This window comes from Arachis hypogaea, chromosome 17 (assembly GCF_003086295.3).
Source record: "Arachis hypogaea cultivar Tifrunner chromosome 17, arahy.Tifrunner.gnm2.J5K5, whole genome shotgun sequence".
NCBI lineage: Eukaryota > Viridiplantae > Streptophyta > Magnoliopsida > Fabales > Fabaceae > Arachis > Arachis hypogaea.
The window spans coordinates 115,676,362-115,688,916 of NC_092052.1; the positions used below are offsets into that span (position 1 = coordinate 115,676,362).

General features: G+C 38.5%; 1 non-coding gene across 1 annotated transcript; it reads left to right on the top strand.

Annotated features, from left to right (window-relative positions):
- The first annotated feature begins 6,589 nt into the window (after positions 1-6,589).
- Positions 6,590-6,697, top strand: LOC112767682 (small nucleolar RNA R71). The gene has a single exon (XR_003185124.1). It is a non-coding gene; the product is annotated as a small nucleolar RNA R71 (small nucleolar RNA).
- The last annotated feature ends 5,858 nt before the right edge of the window (positions 6,698-12,555 follow it).

Here is a 12,555-nt window from a genome sequence, read left to right on the forward strand (position 1 = left end):
AGAAAAGGAAGAGGTCTCAGTCATCTACTGAACCAACAACCTCCGGTCTATCTGAGATCTTTCTGAGAACAAGAAGGCAGATCAAGCCACGCCTGCTACCAACTCAAAAAAGTTCACCAATCTATATTGTAAGCTCCGATTTCCGCATTTTCAGGCACGGTAGCTCATCCTGGAGAAGAAGCTAGTTATCCCCTCCGATCTGAGGTAGTATACTGAGCACCAGATTGAGAAGAGGGGTTGGGCCTTTCTAGACAAAGAGCTAGCGAGAGTGAATGAGTCCTGGGTCCAAGAGTTCTATTGTAATTTCTTCAGAGTGACCCTTGACTCAGTTCACCTCAGAGACAGGCAAATCATGGTCATAGAGGCGGTTATTGAGGAGATCCCCCACTGTTAGCCAAAAATCAGTGCTAAGGATGCCTTCCAAAGGGCTGAGGAGGAGTTGCACATCATGACTTTTAATTTTGATGCACTACGTAGTGTGGTTGCCCAGCTAGATGTCCCTTGGGAGATGGATTCCTCTAAAGTGAAACCCGAGGGCATGAGGTTTGATTATTTGACGAAGGAGGCTAAGGTATGGCAGTAAATACTGGCCCATTATGTCATGCCTAGCACTCACTTCACGGAGATTCCAATTGATATGCTTGTCCTGATCGGGTGCATCATTGAGGGGAAGGAGTTGTACCTTCCCCGACTTATCAGACGATACATGTGGCGGGCCCATATCAGGGGCAACCTTCCATTCCCGTGCTTGGTCACGCAGCTTGCTCACCGGCATGGAGTCCATTGGCTTCCAGATGATGAGTCACCACCAGCGGTCCACAAAAAGGAGAAAGTGATTCCGTGGGGGACTTAGGTTGGTGACCAACCAGCAGCCCAGCGTAGAGACCGACCTACCACAGCAGCAGCATTTCGGCCAGCTTCTTCTTCAGCAGCAGCTGGACCCTCAGAAGCACCATCTACATCTACCAGGCCAGCACCACCATCATCATCTCAGCCGACCTACCGTCTCGTGCATCGCTTTTTTGAGTGCATGAATCAGATAGAATGTCGCAACAAGCTATGTTATGAGCACCTGAGACGGATGATAGCAGCATTGGGCGTCGACATGCCCTCTGAGCCCGATACTCCTTCCGACCAGTCTGAGGCGGAGGAGGAGGCTCAAGAGGAGGAGGCTTGGTGCACGAAATTGTGATCTCTGGTAATGGCTTCTTAGGCCAGATACTCTGATCTAGTTTTACAGTCTGTCACAACTTCGATACAACTAACCAGCAAGTGCACTGGGTCGTCCAAGTAATACCTTACGTGAGTAAGGGTCGAATCCCACGGAGATTGTTGGTATGAAGCAAGCTATGGTCACCTTGTAAATCTCAGTCAGGCGGATATAAAACAGTTATGTGGTTTTCGAATATTAATTAATAAAATAGGGGTAGAAATACTTATGTAATTCATTGGTAGGAATTTCAGATAAGCGAATGGAGATGCTTTCATTCCTCTGAACCTCTGCTTTCCTGCTATCTTCATCCAATCAGTCTTACTCCTTTCCATGGCTGGCTTTATGCAAGGGCATCACCGTTGTCAGTGGCTACATCCCCTCCTCTCAGTGAATAATATGCTCACGCACCCTGTCACGGCACGGCTATTCATCTGTCGGTTCCCGATCATGCTGGAATAGGATTCACCCTCCTTTTGCGTCTGTCACTAACGCCCAACAATCGCGAGTTTGAAGCTCGTCACAGTCATTCAATCATTGAATCCTACTCAGAATACCACAAACAAGGTTTAGACCTTCCGGATTCTCTTGAATGCCGCCATCCTTCTAGCTTACGCCACGAAGATTCTGGTTAGGAGATCTAAGAGATATTCATTCTAGCTTAATTCATGTAGAACAGAAGTGTTTGTCAGGCACGCGTTCATAAAGGAGAAGGATGATGAGCGTCACACATAATCATCACCTTCATCACGTTCTTGGGTGCGAATGGATATCTTAGAAGCGAAATAAGAAGAATTGAATAGAAAACAGTAGTACTTTGCATTAATCTTTGAGGAACAGCAGAGCTCTACACCTTAATCTATGGAGTGTAGAAACTCTACCGTTGAAAATACATAAGTGAAGGTCCAGGCATGGCCGAGATGGCCAGCCCCCTAAAACGTGATCAAAGGATCATAAGGTAATCCAAAGATGCCTAATACAATAGTAAGAGGTCCTATTTATAATAAACTAGCTACTAGGGTTTACATGAGTAAGTATTTGATGTATAAATCCACTTCCGGGGCCCACTTGGTGTGTGTTTGGACTGAGCTTAAGTGTTGCACGTGCAGAGGCCAATTGTGGAGTTGAACGCCAGTTTTTGTGCCAGTTTGGGCGTTCAACTCTGGTTTTGGATCCTTTTCTGGCGCTGGACGCCAGATTTGGGTAGAAAGCTGGCGTTGAACGCCAGTTTACGTCATCAATTCTTGGCCAAAGTATGGACTATTATATATTGCTGGAAAGCCCTGGATGTCTACTTTCCAACGCAATTGGAAGCGCGCCATTTCGAGTTCTGTAGCTCCAGAAAATCCACTTTGAGTGCAGGGAGGTCAGAATCCAACAGCATCAGCAGTCCTTTTTCAACCTCTGAATCTGATTTCTGCTCAAGTCCCTCAATTTCAGCCAGAAAATACCTGAAATCACAGAAAAACACACAAACTCATAGTAAAGTCCAGAAATGTGAATTTAACACAAAATCTATTAAAAACATCCCTAAAAGTAACTAGATCCTACTAAAAACATACTAAAAACAATGTCAAAAAGCGTATAAATTATCCGCTCATCACAACACCAAACTTAAATTGTTGCTTGTCCCCAAGCAACTGAAAATCAAAAAGAATAGAATATACTATAAATTCCAAACTATCAATGAAACATAGCTCCAATCATATGAGCAGGACTTATAGCTTTTTGCCTCTTGAATAGTTTTGGCATCTCACTTTATCCATTGAGGTTCAGAATGATTGGCATCTATAGGAACTTCAGATTTCGAATAGTGTTATTGACTCTCTTAGTTCAGCATAATGATTCTTGAACACAGCTTCTTTATGAGTCTTGGCCGTGGCCCTAAGCATTTTGTTTTCCAGTATTACCACCGGATACATAATTGCCACAGACACATAATTGGGTGAACCTTTTCAGATTGTGACTCAGCTTTGCTAAAGTCCCCAATTAGAGGTGTCCAGGGTTCTTAAGCACACTCTTTTTTTTTTTTTGCTTTGGACCTTGACTTTAACCGCTCAGTCTCAAGTTTTCACTTGACACCTACACGCCACAAGCACATGGTTAGGGACAGCTTGGTTTAGCCGCTTAGACCAGGATTTTATTCCTTTAGGCCCTCCTATCCACTGATGCTCAAAGCCTTGGGATCCTTTTTATTTGCCCTTGCCTTTTGGTTTTAAGGGTTATTGGCTTTTTGCTCTTGCCTCTTGGTTTTAAGAGCTTTTGGCTTTTTCTGCTTGCTTTTTCTTTCTATTTTTTTTTTCGCCTATTTTTTTTTTTCTGCAAGCTTTGTTCTTTGCTACTTTTTCTTGCTTCAAGAATCATTTTTATGATTTTTCAGATTATCAAATAACATGTCTCCTAGTCATCATTCTTTCAAGAGCCAACATATTTAACATTCTTAAACAACAACTTCAAAAGACATATGCACTGTTCAAGCATACATTCAGAAAACAGGAAGCATTGTCACCACATCAATATAATTAAACTAAGTTCAAGGATAAATTCGAAACTCATGTACTTCTTGTTCTTTTGAATTAAAACATTTTTCATTTAAGAGAGGTGATGGATTCATAGGACATTTATAACTTTAAGACAGAGTTACTAACTACTAATGATCATGTAATGAAGACACAAACATAGATAAACACATAACATAGAAAATGAAAAATAGAGAAAGTAAGAACAAGGAATGAGTCCACCTTAGTGATGTCCTTGAGCTCTTCTATGTCTCTTCCTTGCCTTGGCTGCTCCTCCTTCATTGCTTTTAGATCTTCTCTGATTTCATGAAGGATGATGGAGTGCTCTTGATGTTCCACCCTTAGTTGCTTCCAATAATTGTGTGGAAGAAAATGTATCCCCTGAGGTATCTCAGGGATCTCTTGATTTGCAGTCAAATGTTCTACCACTGAGCTATAGACCCTTGATGGAAGCTTTTGTCTTCCCTTTCCTCTTTCTAGAGGTTTCTCTGGCCTTAGGTGCCATCAATGGTTATGGAAAAAAACAAAAAAGCTATGCTTTTACCACACCAAACTTAGAATGTTGCTCGCCCTCGAGCAAAAGAAGAAAGAATAGAAGAATAAGAAGAAGATATGGAGGAGATGGATGGGAGTGTGTATTCGGCCATATGGGTGGGATTGGGTGGGAGAGAGATGTTGAATTTTTGAAGGTAGTGGGTGTATGGATGTGAGTGGTAAATGGAAAAAAAAAGAAGGGATGATCATGAATGGAAAGAGAGATGATGAGGTAGGTGGGGATCCTGTGGGGTCCACAGATCCTGAGGTGTCAAGGCATTTACATCCCTGCACCAATTTAGGCATGTAAAATGCCCTTGCACATAACTCTGGGCGTTCAGCGCCAGGTTGGTGCCCATTTTGGGCGTTCAACGCCCCCTTTGCTGCCATTTCTGGCGTTGAACGCCAGAACCATGCTTGTTCTGGGCGTTCAGCGCCAGGATGCTCCCATTCTGGGCGTTCAGCGCCAGAACTATGCTCTGTTCTGGCGTTTGAACGCCAGACAGATGCTCCTCCAGGGTGTGATTTTTCTTCTGCTGTTTTTGATTCCGTTTTCAATTTTTATATTTATTTTGTGACTCCACATGATCATGAACCTAAGAAAACATGAAAAACAATAAAAATAAGAATTAGATAAACATTGGGTTGCCTCCCAACAAGCGCTTCTTTAATGTCAATAGCTTGACAGTGGGCTCTCATGGAGCCTCACAGATGTGCAGAGCTTTGTTGAGACTCTCCAACACCAAACTTAGAGTTTGACTGTGGGGGCTCTGGTTGACTCTGCCTTGAGAGAAGCTTTTTCTGCTTCCTCTCCATGGTTGCAGAGGGAGATCCTTGAGTTTTAAACACAAGGGACTCCTCATTCCATTGAAGGATTATTTCACCTCTGTCAACATTAATCACAGCTCTTGCTGTGGCCAGGAAAGGTCTTCCTAGGATGATGGATTCATCCTCTTCCTTTCCAGTATCCAGGACTATGAGATCAGCAGGGATGTAATGGCCTTCAACCTTTACTAATACGTCCTCTACTTGTCCATAAGCCTGTTTTCTAGAGCTGTCTGCCATCTCTAATGAGATTTTAGCAGCTTGCACCCCATAGATTTCCAGTTTCTCTATTACAGAGAGGGGCATGAGGTTTATTCCTGAACCAAGGTCACACAGAGCCTTAAAGATCATGGTGCCTATGGTACAGGGTATTATGAACTTTCCAGGATCCTGTCTCTTCTGAGGCAATGTCAGTTGATCCAGATCACTTAGTTCATTGATGAACAAGGGAGGTTCAACTTCCCAAGTATCAATGCCAAATAATTTGGCATTTAGCTTCATGATTGCACCAAGAAACTTGGCAGTTTGCTCTTCAGTAACATCCTCATTCTCTTCAGAAGAGGAATACTCATCAGAGCTCATGAAGGGCATAAGGAGGTTCAATGGAATCTCTATGGTCTCTAGATGAGCCTCAGAGTCCTTTGGTTCCTCAGAGGGAAGCTCCTTATTGACCACTGGACGTCCCAGGAGGTCTTCCTCCTTGGGATTCACGTCCTCTCCTCTCCTCACAGGTTCGGCCATGGCGCTTATGTCAATGGCCTTGCACTCTCCTTTTGGATTCTCTTCTGTATTGCTTGGGAGAGTACTAGGAGGGATTTCAGTGATCCTTTTACTCAGCTGGCCCACTTGTGCTTCCAGATTTCTAATAGAAGATCTTGTTTCATTCATGAAACTTATAGTGGCCTTAGATAGATCAGAGACTAAGTTTGCTAAATTAGAAGCATTTTGTTCAGAGTTCTCTGTCTGTTGCTGAGTTGATGATGGAAAAGGCTTGCTATTGCTAAACCTGTTTCTTCCACCATTATTAAAGCCTTGTTGAGGCTTTTGATCCTTCCATGAGAAATTTGGATGATTTCTCCATGTTGAGTTATAGGTGTTTCCATAAGGTTCACCTAAGTAATTCACCTCTGCTATTGCAGGGTTCTCAGGATCATAAGCTTCTTCTTCATAAGAAGCCTCTTGAGTACTGTTGGATGCAGCTTGCATTCCATGCAGACTCTGAGAGATCATATTAACTTGCTGAGTCAATATTTTATTCTGAGCCAATATGGCATTCAGAGTATCAACTTCAAGAACTCCCTTCTTCATAGGCGTCCCATTACTCACAGGATTCCTTTCAGAAGTGTACATGAACTAGTTATTAGCAACCATGTCAATGAGTTCTTGAGCTTCTGCAGGCGTTTTCTTCAGGTGAATGGATCCACCTGTAGAAGTGTCCAGTGACATCTTTGATAGCTCAGATAAAACCATCATAGAATATATCCAGGATGGTCCATTCTGAAAGCATGTCAGAAGGACACTTTTTGGTCAACTGTTTGTATCTTTCCCAAGCTTCATAGAGGGATTCACCTTCTTTCTGTCTGAAGGTTTGAACATCAGCTCTAAGCTTGCTCAGCTTTTGAGGAGGAAAGTACTTGGCTAAGAAAGCCGTGACCAGCTTATCCCAAGAGTTCAGGCTGTCTTTGGGTTGAGAATCCAACCATAATCTAGCTCTGTCTCTTACAGCAAAAGGGAAAAGCATGAGCCTGTAGACTTCAGGATCTACTCCATTAGTCTTAACAGTATCACATATCTGCAAGAATTCAGTTAAGAACTGAAAAGGATCTTCAGATGGAAGTCCATGAAACTTGCAGTTCTGCTGCATCAGAGAAACTAATTGAGGTTTCAGCTCAAATTTGTTTGCTCCAATGGCAGGAATGGAGATGCTTCTTCCATGTAAATTGGAATTAGGTGCAGTAAAGTCACCAAGCATCCTCCTTGCATTATTATTATTTTCGGCTGCCATCTCCTCTTCTTGTTTGAAAATTCCTAACAGGGGCTTACTGGTTAGTTGTAATTCAGAGTCCTTTCAGGTTCTGGATCTGCTTCAACAAGAATATTCTTGTCCTTGCTCCTGCTCATATGACAAAGAAGAAGGCACAGAAAAATAATAATAATAGAGATCCTTTTTTTTTTTTGAATGAGGGAGAGATGTTAGTAGATGAATAAATAAAAAAAAATAGAAGGAGATGAGAGAGAAGAGAATTTTCGAAAATAATTTTTGAAAAAGAGTTAGTGATTTTTGAAAATAGTTTTTGAAAAATGTTAGTAATTTTTGAAAATTAAGATTTAAAAATTAAAATAATTAATAAATTAAAAAGAAATTTTGAAAAAGGGGGAAGATATTTTCGAAAAATGAGAGAGAGAGAATTAGTTAGGTAGTTTTGAAAAAGTTAAGGAACAAATAAAAAGTTAGTTAGTTAGTTGAAACAAATTTTGAAAAAATAAGAAGTTAGGAAGTTAGAAAAGATATTTTGAGAAGATATTTTTTTGAAAAAGATAAGATAAGTAGATATTTTTGAAAAGATATGATAGAAATTAGTTTTTGAAAAAGATTTGATTTTTAAAATCACAATTAATGACTTGATTCACAAGAAATCACAAGATATGATTCTAGAACTTAAAGTTTGAATCTTTCTTAACAAGTAAGTAACAAACTTGAAATTTTTGAATCAAAACATTAATTGATTAGTTATTTTCGAAAATTTTATATAAAAATAAGAAAAAGATTTTTGAAAAATATTTTTGAAATTTTCGAAAATAACTAAGAATTTTGAAAAAGATTTGATTTTTGAAAAAGATTTTGAAAAAGATAAGATTTTCAAATTGAAAATTTGATTTGACTCATAAGAAACAATTTGATTTTAAAAACTTTTGAAAAAGTCAACTCAAATTTTCGAATTTGATGAGAGAAAAAGGGAAAGATATTTTTTTTTAATTTTTGAAATTTTTATGAAAAACATGAAAATTATGCAATGCATGAAATTTTTAGATCAAAACAATGAATGCATGCAAGAATGCTATGAATGTCAAGATGAACACCAAGAACACCATGAATGTCAAGATGAACATCATAGACACAATTTTGAAAAAATTTTAATGCAAAGAAAACATGCAAGACACCAAACTTAGAATTCTTTAATGCTTACGCACTAAGAATTCAAGAATGCATATGATAAACATGAAAAGACACAAAACAAAAAAATCATCAAGATCAAACAAGAAGACTTACCAAGAACAACTTGAAGATCATGAAGAACACTATGAATGCATGATATTTTCGAAAAAATGCAAGATGCATATGCAATTGACACCAAACTTATGATATGACTCAAGACTCAAACAAGAGCACAAAAATATTTTTGATTTTTATGATTTTCTAAATTTTTTTGGATTTTTATTTTATATTTTTCGAAAATTTATTATGAAAAAGAAAAAATAAGGATTCCAAAATTTTCAACATGAATTCCAGGAATCTTATGCTCTAAAGCTCCAATCAAAGGGTCAGGCATGGCTTAATAGCCAGCCAAGCTTTAGTATGTAACTCAGACATGACACGCCTGACATTCCTTACATTCAACAGCCAATTGGCTAAGATAAAGAAGCTCTTCTCTTGAGTATAAGGATTGAGACATGGCTTTACAGCCAGCCAGGCTTCAACATGCTTCATGAAACACTAGAATTCATTCTTAAAAATTCTGAAGCCATAGAATAATTTATTTTTGAAAACATTTTTTTTTTCGAAAACAAAGGAAAAAATTTTGAAAGATTTTTGAAAAATTTTTGAAAATAAAACAAAAAGAAAATTACCTAATCTGAGCAACAAGATGAACCGTCAGTTGTCCAAACTCGAACAATCCCCGGCAACGGCGCCAAAAACTTAGTGCACGAAATTGTGATCTCTGGTAATGGCTTCTTAGGCCAGATACTCTGATCTAGTTTTACAGTCTGTCACAACTTCGATACAACTAACCAGCAAGTGCACTGGGTCGTCCAAGTAATACCTTACGTGAGTAAGGGTCGAATCCCACGGAGATTGTTGGTATGAAGCAAGCTATGGTCACCTTGTAAATCTCAGTCAGGCGGATATAAAACAGTTATGTGGTTTTCGAATATTAATTAATAAAATAGGGGTAGAAATACTTATGTAATTCATTGGTAGGAATTTCAGATAAGCGAATGGAGATGCTTTCATTCCTCTGAACCTCTGCTTTCCTGCTATCTTCATCCAATCAGTCTTACTCCTTTCCATGGCTGGCTTTATGCAAGGGCATCACCGTTGTCAGTGGCTACATCCCCTCCTCTCAGTGAATAATATGCTCACGCACCCTGTCACGGCACGGCTATTCATCTGTCGGTTCCCGATCATGCTGGAATAGGATTCACCCTCCTTTTGCGTCTGTCACTAACGCCCAACAATCGCGAGTTTGAAGCTCGTCACAGTCATTCAATCATTGAATCCTACTCAGAATACCACAGACAAGGTTTAGACCTTCCGGATTCTCTTGAATGCCGCCATCCTTCTAGCTTACGCCACGAAGATTCTGGTTAGGAGATCTAAGAGATATTCATTCTAGCTTAATTCATGTAGAATAGAAGTGTTTGTCAGGCACGCGTTCATAAAGGAGAAGGATGATGAGCGTCACACATAATCATCACCTTCATCACGTTCTTGGGTGCGAATGGATATCTTAGAAGCGAAATAAGAAGAATTGAATAGAAAACAGTAGTACTTTGCATTAATCTTTGAGGAACAGCAGAGCTCTACACCTTAATCTATGGAGTGTAGAAACTCTACCGTTGAAAATACATAAGTGAAGGTCCAGGCATGGCCGAGATGGCCAGCCCCCTAAAACGTGATCAAAGGATCATAAGGTAATCCAAAGATGCCTAATACAATAGTAAGAGGTCCTATTTATAATAAACTAGCTACTAGGGTTTACATGAGTAAGTATTTGATGTATAAATCCACTTCCGGGGCCCACTTGGTGTGTGTTTGGACTGAGCTTAAGTGTTGCACGTGCAGAGGCCAATTGTGGAGTTGAACGCCAGTTTTTGTGCCAGTTTGGGCGTTCAACTCTGGTTTTGGATCCTTTTCTGGCGCTGGACGCCAGATTTGGGTAGAAAGCTGGCGTTGAACGCCAGTTTACGTCGTCAATTCTTGGCCAAAGTATGGACTATTATATATTGCTGGAAAGCCCTGGATGTCTACTTTCCAACGCAATTGGAAGCGCGCCATTTCGAGTTCTGTAGCTCCAGAAAATCCACTTTGAGTGCAGGGAGGTCAGAATCCAACAGCATCAGCAGTCCTTTTTCAACCTCTGAATCTGATTTCTGCTCAAGTCCCTCAATTTCAGCCAGAAAATACCTGAAATCACAGAAAATTACACAAACTCATAGTAAAGTCCAGAAATGTGAATTTAACACAAAATCTATTAAAAACATCCCTAAAAGTAACTAGATCCTACTAAAAACATACTAAAAACAATGTCAAAAAGCGTATAAATTATCCGCTCATCAAGGCTCAGCAGGCAGAGGCTGCTACACAGCCACAACCAGAGCCATAGCCTCAGCCAGCTGCGGACGTTGACCCTCCCTGAGTTGTAGCATCGAGGACGATGATTTCTTCTAAGTGTGGAGAGGTCACCGTCATCGGTGGATTTCATTTTGGTGACCATTTCAGACTCCTATTTTAGTTTGCTTTATTTTGTTTATTTTCAGTAATTGCACATTTTTACTTTATTGCACTTTTGGGATTCTTGTACATATTAGTTATTTTGGATATTTTTTTTTAGTTATCGCATTTTGTACTTTGGCTTGTATATATCTTAGATTTTTAGTTTGATTTGCACTTTTAGTTTGATAGTATATATATATATATATATATATATATATATATATATATATATATATATATATATATATATAGTTATTTTAGTTTATTAGTTGTGATTTGAAAAAATGTAGATTATTGAGCTTAGTTTACCCTTTTGCATATGAGAATTTGGTTTGGTTGAAAATAGGGAATAAACTAAGGAATTTTGACGTTTCCCAATCACAACATTTCATTTAGCATGTATATAATAAACTTAGCCAAAATAATGAAATTCTCCAAGAAGTTTATCTATATGGCACCCTAATTAATTGAAAAAAAATTAAAACTTGCTTGAATTATACATTGTGGAACATAATTTTTGAGCTAAGAACACATAAGCATGTAAGATTTGAGCCAAATTGTATGGTTACATCATATAACCACTATTTTTATTCTTGTGTGATTATTCTCTTTCTATGATTGTAATCTTTGATTTCTTTGATTCTATATGTCCATTATTTTGTGTATGAATGCACTTATATGATTGAGGCCATTGTTTCAATTAGCTCACTTACCCAAATAGCCTTACATTTTATCTTCCATTGTTAACCAACTTCGAGCCTATGCTAAACCCATGTGTTCTTAATTTTAGCACATTACAAGCCTTGAAGCGAAAAATAATAAATATCCCTTGTTTGGATCTTTGATTAGCTTAGACTAGTGAGAGTGTTTATCATTTAATTTTGGAAGAGTTGGAAACATTGATTGGGATAAAAGTGTGTGTTTGTATTTTTGTCAAAATTTTGGGAATTGGATACATACTCATGTATTAATCATATTTAAACCATGTGCGTTGGTATTTTTGTATATAATTCATCAAAAAAAAAAAGAGAAAAATAAAAGAAAAAAATAAAAAAAATAGACAAAGAAAAAGGAAAGAAAAAAGAAAAGCAATAAAAAGGGGACAAAATGCCCCAAAGTGAAGTTCAATAATAATCAATGCATATGGATTGTAATAAAAAAGAGAGTGCATGAGTGTGTGAAAAAGTGAAGAATGGGTAGTTAGGTTTACTTTAAATAGTATAGGTTGTCATAGGTTAGGTGGGAAGTTTAAGTTAATCAAAGATTCAAATTCTAGTCCACCTAACCAAATACAATCCTACCTTGACCCTAGCCCCATTACAACTTATGGATAAGTCCTCATGATATTTGTATGCATGCATGAAATAATTGTTGATTGTTAGATAAAAAATGAATCTTGGAAAGCATGATTAGAGGAGAATTGAGTGAATCAACCCTATACACTTGAGTGACTAGAGCGGATACACATCCGGTGAGGGTTCGATTGCTCAATTACATGTTTTCACCCGTAATCATCTCTTTTCTTGCAAGTTTATAAATTCTTTTAATAACTCAATTCAATTGTGGATTTGACTTGGTTGTAATACCTTTAGCCCTTGTGCTTATATATGTATTCTTGGGAATTGATTTATTTTAACCAAGTGGTTGCATTCATTTAGATAGTTGTATTTAGATAGGTTGCATTTAGATAGTTTGCATTGAATAAATGTTGATACCCTTTGTCTTTTTCTTGGTTTAGCATGATGACATGA